This window comes from Macrobrachium nipponense, chromosome 28 (genome assembly GCF_015104395.2).
Source record: "Macrobrachium nipponense isolate FS-2020 chromosome 28, ASM1510439v2, whole genome shotgun sequence".
In the NCBI taxonomy this organism is placed as follows: domain Eukaryota; kingdom Metazoa; phylum Arthropoda; class Malacostraca; order Decapoda; family Palaemonidae; genus Macrobrachium; species Macrobrachium nipponense.
In genome coordinates this window covers 54,121,092-54,128,591 of record NC_087217.1, presented here as the reverse complement: position 1 = coordinate 54,128,591, position 7,500 = coordinate 54,121,092, and the positions used below count along the sequence as shown (strand labels likewise).

Below are 7,500 nucleotides of genomic sequence, written 5' to 3'. Positions count from 1 at the left end.
AAGAAATTTCTTGGCACATATTATCATGGGACTGAGTATTGTATAATTGCTCGAGAACGTATTATATGATCACTTGAAAAAGCGTTACATAGTTACTTGAAAATGAAGACAATTATGACGTGTTCCTGATTACGGTTGTCCTGTCATATTTTGCAAGAGAAAGTGGTTCCCCCAAAAAAGTTCATTTTAGCACCGGAAAAAAAAAAAATGAGATCGAAGCCGACCTTGATGACTTCAAAATAGCTATATATATCAATCTGGTAAGTCTTTAAGTATATGTGACCATGACTAGTCCCGAATTTGTTTTTACTGAAAGGAGACGTTATGGGGTACTTTGGTATGGCGGTGATTCAATTTTCAGTTTTGCGGTGATTCAATTTTCAGACAGCTTCCGTGTAATAACGATATATGACACCCACTTTGCTGATGTGGAATGCTTCTATCCTGAAACTTAGCAAGTTCAAGCTCAAATTAAGTTTGTCGTTTATGTGAGTCATCACACGTAATTATATATATATATATATATATATATATATATATATATATATATATGTGTGTGTGTGTGTGTGTGTGTGTATATATTTATATATATATATATACTATATATATATATATAATATATATATAAATATATATATATTTTTTTTTTTTTTTAAATCAAAGTCATCCTATTCGACTGGGTGGTTTTTATATTGTGGGGTTCCGTGTTGTATCCTGCTCCTTAGGAGTCCATCACTTTTCTCACTATGTGTGCTGTTTCTAGGAGCACACTCTTATGCATGAGTCCTGGAGCTACTTCGGCTTCTAGTTTTTCCAGGTTCCTTTTCAGGGATTATTATTATTATTATTATTATTATTATTATTTCAGTAGATGAAACCTATTCACATGAAACAAGCACACGTGGGCCATTGACTTGAAATTCAATCTTCCAAAGAATGTTGGTTTCAACCTCCCACAACAGACCCCACACTGCAGCATTAACTGATCACGATACAGAGCCAGTGATTTTTCATCGCCCTGTAGGAGACGCGAACCCGTGACATCTGAGTGGCATTCCACGACATTAACCACTGTACCATCGGACCAGTATATGAATATGTGTAATCTAACTAAGGAAGATACGCTTTAAATCTTTGATAATGTCTTCTCAATTTTTTTTTTTTTTTTTTTTGCTTGGAAATATTTTGAGTTTCCCTGCAAATTTAAACACCTAACGGGGGTAGTACCGTCAGTGCACCTCAAGTGGTGCACTGTAGGCATTACTAAAGGTTCTTTGCAGCGTCCCTTCGATCTCTAGATGCAACTCCTTTCATTCCTTTTACTGTACCTCCGTTCATATTATCTCTCTTCCATCTTGCCGTCCAGCCTCTCCTGACTATTATTCCTGTTACACCTTGCAAACCTATCTACTCTCAATTTCCCTTCCAGCGCTGAATGACCTCATAGGTCCCAGTGCTTGGCCTTTGTGTTTAAACTATATTCTATTCCATTCTGGAAATTTTAAATTCCTTGGAAAGTACCTACTGAGGATAAGCCATTCTTTAATGCATGGCGCTGAAGAGAGTGAAGCATATATATATTAATACATATGTATATATAAATATGTGTATTATATATACATGTGTGTACATTCTCGTTAGCTGTTGTAAGAATATTGGCATTATGTTTTAAATCGATAGGTATTGTGCACTCTGGTTTATCATTCTTCCCACAAAATATAAAGTTCTTGCTAACTTTCCTACCCAAGTTAAAGAGCTAAAATTAATGCCTTGTAAAAACTCTTGTATCTTCAGCAAGACACAAACGTCCTTGAAGTAATTCGGGGAAATAAAACGTGCGGTAGCCAGTATTTTTGAATTGCAAGAAACGCGCTAAGATATATTCGCTGGGTTATGTAATGTGAGGAACTCCACAGTCGAACTAATTAAGAAACAATTACATTTATATTCTTTATGTTCCACCTTGGGGGGAGAGGGGGTGGGAGGGAGTGGGGGTCGGACAGGTAAGATAGGTGGGGTTGCTTCCCCCCACCCTACATGCCGTAACGGGGTAACTCAGACACGTAAAGTTTTGGTCCCTCCTAAATTATATTCTAAACCCCGCGGTACCGTGCTATGTGGTATGTGGTATGTGCTTATGTTGTCTCAGTGCTTCGTTTAGGACGACTAGACCCCGACATCAAGGTGAAAGAAATACCTCGGGATATGAGACAAAGTTTTGAACTGAAAGATCACAGTGATATTACCGGAGTCGATGTCACCACAGCTTCGTGTTGTCACCTTTTCCTCAATTTGCTTTTATTTCTGTTTTCCTTTGGGGTCAGGAGTATGTGTGAAGTACACACGCACACACATATACACGGACATACACACATTTGTATGTATGTATCTAGTATGTACTGTGTGTGTACTGCAAAATGTGTGTACTGCTTACGCCGCATACAACAAGCACGTTCATATTTTGTATTATTATTAAATATAGGCAAACTAACACATTTTATATATATATATATATATATATATATATATATATATATATATAGTATATATATATATGTGTGTGTGTGTGTGTGTGTGTTCGTGTGTGTACTGCATTATGGTTGTATTGCTTACGCCGCATACAACAAGAACGTCCATATTTTGCATTATTATTGAATGCAGGCAAACTAACACATTACATATATATACATATATATTATATGTGTGTATGTGTACTGCATTATGTATGCGCTACTTATTAGTAATTGCAAGCAAATACATTATATACGTATATATAAATATATATATATATATATATATATACTATATATATATATATATATAATATTATATTGTTTGTGTGTGTATTCAATATATCAAATGTGTGTATGTGTAAAGAGATACTATATGCTTAACTTTTACCCAAAATTCCCCTTGACTCCTTAAAAAGGAAAAAAAAAACCTTTGTCATTTTCAGACGGTTCATTTCTTCGGATCTCTTACTGTATGAACACAAGTACGAACCAAAACCTTTCTCGCACCCAGGACGCGACGTTCATATATCTTTTCGTAATAATTATCTCTTGTTTTCTCTCTCTCCTTTTTCTGATATTTACGGTATATTTCTTTCCAAAGTCCCTTCACACTTTAAACGTATAATCTTTGGCTTGTGACCACTTAAGAGGTGTTAAGAATCTAAACGCATCGCCGTGGTCCTCAGAAATTAGAGGGCCAGGAAAATAATAGGAGGAAGACATTGCGTTTTATTGTGTTGGGAGAAGAAGGAACGTGTAATGGCAAAGAGTATTCTCAACCTTTGGTGCCGGGAATGGTAAGATCGTCTTCGCGATAGTCTCTCTCTCTCTCTCTCTCTCTCTCTCTCTCTCTCTCTCTCTCTCTCTCTCCTGTGTCATTCCCTTTATTTATAAATTGACTTGGTTTCATATTCAAGATGTTTATCAAATGCATTCTCTCTCTCTCTCTCTCTCTCTCTCTCTCTCTCTCTCTCTCTCTCTCTCTCTCTCTCTCTCTCTTCTGTGTAATTCCCTTTATTTATAAATTGACTTGGTTTCATATTCAAGATGTTTATCCTTTGCATTCTCTCTCTCTCTCTCTCTCTCTCTCTCTCTCTCTCTCTCTCTCTCTCTCTCTCTCTCTCTCTCTCTCTCTCTCTCTCTCGCTCCTGCGTCCTTCCCTTTCATCCTTTTGTGTTGTTAAAATCGCTTAATGTGTGAAATGTTGAATTTATATGATACATATGTTCGGCAAATTTATATATTGACTCTGTCTCATATTCAAGATGTTTATCAGATGCATTCTCTCTCTCTCTCTCTCTCTCTCTCTCTCTCCTCTCTCTCTCTCTCTCTTTTCTTTGTCTCCTTAATTGGTTCTGTGAAACGCACTTGAAATTGGAAATGTTGACTTTTGTGTAACACATTTATTCAGCAAATTTGTAAATGGTGTTTGATGTATGTTTTGATGTTGCATATAAAATGTTCTCTCTCTCTCTCTCTCTCTCTCTCTCTCTCTCTCTCTCTCTCTCTATCTTTGTTGTACATATATACGTGTGTGTGTATGTTATATGTTGAATTAGTAAAAAGAGTTGTTATCATGTACAATGAAACCAAGTGCAACTAGTAATGCAAATGTCGTATCCAGTCCTTTCTTGAAAACAGAGAGAGAGAGAGAGAGAGAGAGAGAGAGAGAGAGAGAGAGAGAGAGAGAGAGAGAGAGAGAATGTTTGCATAATTAGAAAAATGTACAACATACTGTTTCGATATCACCACCTCTGAGAAGTAAGTGTCTTTTCACTCATTATACACAAAACCCACTCCTGTATATTATATTGTCCCAAACCATGAGATCATTAACTCAAATAAGGTAAAGGAACCATCAGTGTTGACAAACTTCGCCAACTGCGTTTGTTTATTTACATAAACTGCTTCTTCCTGTCCCCTTCCTTTATTTGCCGGAGTTAATTAGGCAAATTGATGGATGACGAAATCGCATGTTTCTGCTGCTGCTGCTTCCCCGGTATCGCTCTTCTCTCTCACCTGTCAAAAGCGGTTTCACCTGTCAAAAGATCCCGTAGGGAAGGGGGGGTTGGGGTAGCACCGTCAGCGCACCCCGTGCGGTGCACTGTAGGCATAACTTAAGGTTCTTTGCAGCGTGCCTTCGGCCCCTAGCTGCAACTCCATTCATTCCTTTTCCTGTATCTCCTTTCATATTCTCTTTCTTCCATCTTACTTTCCAGTTTCTCCTAATAATTGATTCATATTGCAACTGTGAGGTTTTCTTCCTGTTACACCTTTGTAACCTTATACTATCAATTTCCGTTCCAGCGCTGAATGACCTCATAGGTCCCAATGCTTGGCCTTTGGCCTAAATTCTATTTTCAATTGAATTCAACCTGTTAAAAGAGGATTTTCATCAACTGCTTTCATGGTTTCTTCTGATGACATGATCGAGGTCACCTTTGTATAATGTGGCAGGGAAAATATGTTACTCAGCAAGTCATAATCGACCTTATGTCTGACTCTTTATGAAGAGTAATTTTCTTATTGTTATGTTATGACGTCACTCATCTTCGATTTGTAACCCAATCATTGTTATTTAGAAGATGAAAACTATTCATATGGAACAAGCCCACAAAAGGGGACATTAACTTGAAATTCAAGCCTCCATAGAATATGGAGCGACAGAAGCTAAGGTGTGATGATAACAGATCAGCATCGAACTTTATTTAAAATAAAAAAAAATTAATAAAAAAAAATAAAAATAAAAAATAAAACGTCAATTGGAGAACAGATGTATTTTTAAAAATATCTACAAACAGTTTCGGAGCGTCATTCTTCCTCTTCAGTTTGGAGACACTAAAAGCTAAAGCTAAGGATTTTAGTTTATAATTTTCATTCTCACTTTCATTCTTTTGCAATGAATAATTTTCACATGAGATGACAGTGATTATTTTCTATATGTGGGTGCATATGGGTCTGACATCTTTTCTTTCAATTGCTTTTGAGATGGAAATGTGTTTTTCCGCATAGGAGATGATGACCTTGTGTATACCCATGTCTATAGCTGCGTCTATTTGTGATTTCGCCATCTCTTATTTATATGAAATTACTAACTTATTATTTTGTTCGAGTGATACTTTTATAGTTCTATATCTCACCACTGGTATATACGTTGGTAAAGAGCTGAATAAACAGCCTTACTGACTCTTACTCCTCTCCCCCCCCCCCCCCCCCCCCCCCCCACTAGTACCTTTTCTACTAGCAGGCCTTTCAATAGGTTACTACAGTAAGAAGTTATAGGTGTATTATTTATTTGTGCTGCTGATGTCGGAACTTTTCTTTGTGGGGTCTTATATATCTCCGATTAAAATAGGCTTCACGCATTGAATGCAGGTATTATTATTAAGAACACAAAATGCATGCATGCGAATACTTGGTTATATCATTTTTATACTTTTTTCAACTTATTAAATAGATTTTTTCACAATTTTTCTTTTCGTTCACGTGAAGTTGTTTTGTATTAACTAAATTTTCAAAAGATTCGCTTGTGTATGGAATTTGAAAGATCATACAAGGTTAATGGTGATGTACTGTGTATGCATGTGTCTGTCTGTCTGTCTATCTGTGTGCGTACATAAATCACTTTAGTTATTTTGTAAACTTATTCTTCTGTCAGTCTGTCTCTTTTATTGTCTAAACCATTATAGTAGTGTAAAGAATTCTGCTCTCTCTCTCTCTTGTACTTGTATACATACATACATAAATGATTCACTAACGGGTATTATAGCAAAAAGTAGCAAAATTTTTTTTCTTTTCGTACAAAATTACATAATGACAAATGTATAGAGCTTTGCTCATGTTGCCACTGTGTGATGGAGGACGATAAGGTCTTTTTGTTTTGGGGGAGGGGGCGATGATGGTGGGGAGGGAGGGGGAGGGACTTAAGAGTAAAGTGACGTTGTTGAAGATTAAGTGGAGAGAAAACTATAGGAAGGAGCCATGAATCTTCCACGCTTTAAATTATGGGGGTCTTGATTGTGGATATTTTCCTTTTTCATTTACGTTTTTTTTTATTTTGTACGAACACAAGCTGTGTTGTGTTCTTACGTATTTTTTTGATATATAAACAAATGTTGCATTCAAACTACTTATACTACAGACCTCAGTATTCAACTACTTATAAAAGTGTTCATTGCATCCCATTGCATCCCATTATATGAAGTATGCTTTGTGTTCATTTTGTTATATGACATTAAGTTCTAATAAGGAAAGTAATTTTTATAAATGCTCTAATATTCATTTTATTTCCCGTGGAAATAATAATGATATAATAATAGCTGTTTCCATTCATTCAATTTAAATAATTATCTCTATGAGTCTTATAACCTTCTATACATCTGCGCTAATGAAAAGGCTATATATAGGACTCTTAGACAAGATTTATAAAAAAGAATTAAATGCTATAGCAACGCATAATATGTTCAACGATGCTGCCACCTCACAGAAGGCTTTTCTCCCTTGTTTCAGATTAAGCTGTCCTATGCCAGCGGAGCCGCTCGCTCTTGACATCCCTTAAAACCAGGACCATAAGAAACCGGTTTTTTGGCTATATAATGGTCAAGGGTTTTTATTCTGTCTACTGTTGCTTTTCATTCAGCTGGAATTAAGATAGACTGAGGAAACATAAGTCAACATTAGTTATGGTTAACCAGCGTGTCAGTGACATATCACGTTGAGCCCTGATTGCGACCACTGCAGTCGTCTAGTTACCAGGTAGTATAATATATATTTTATATATATGCATGGGTTGTGTGACTTTTGATAGACGAGTGGTTAAAGTCACTGTGTATCGTTGTTTCTAAATCAAAGAGGCCTGTGTTCGAATCCCAGCTGGTGCGGATACACTTAATCAGTCATTCCTTTTGGGTGTAAGTATTCCACGAGGTATAGTGAATTGGATTGTAAACGATGTTTGTCGGGTAATATTTTTTAGTAATATATTATA

The 7,500-nt window shown here is 36.3% G+C and overlaps 1 protein-coding gene across 4 annotated transcripts in view; it reads left to right on the top strand.

Moving 5' to 3' along the window:
- The window catches only part of LOC135201746 (PHD finger protein 19-like), a 593,548-nt gene that overhangs the window by 302,891 nt on the left and 283,157 nt on the right, over positions 1–7,500 (top strand). Inside the window, exon 4 of one of the 4 annotated variants that reach the window (XM_064230958.1) lies at positions 7,023–7,268. The exons of 2 other annotated variants lie outside the window; for them this stretch is intronic. The gene's annotated coding sequence lies outside the window, so the exon portion shown is untranslated. Of the gene's footprint in view, positions 1–7,022; positions 7,269–7,500 lie in introns of those variants that run through there. One more of the 4 variants, XM_064230960.1, reaches the window with a different exon arrangement.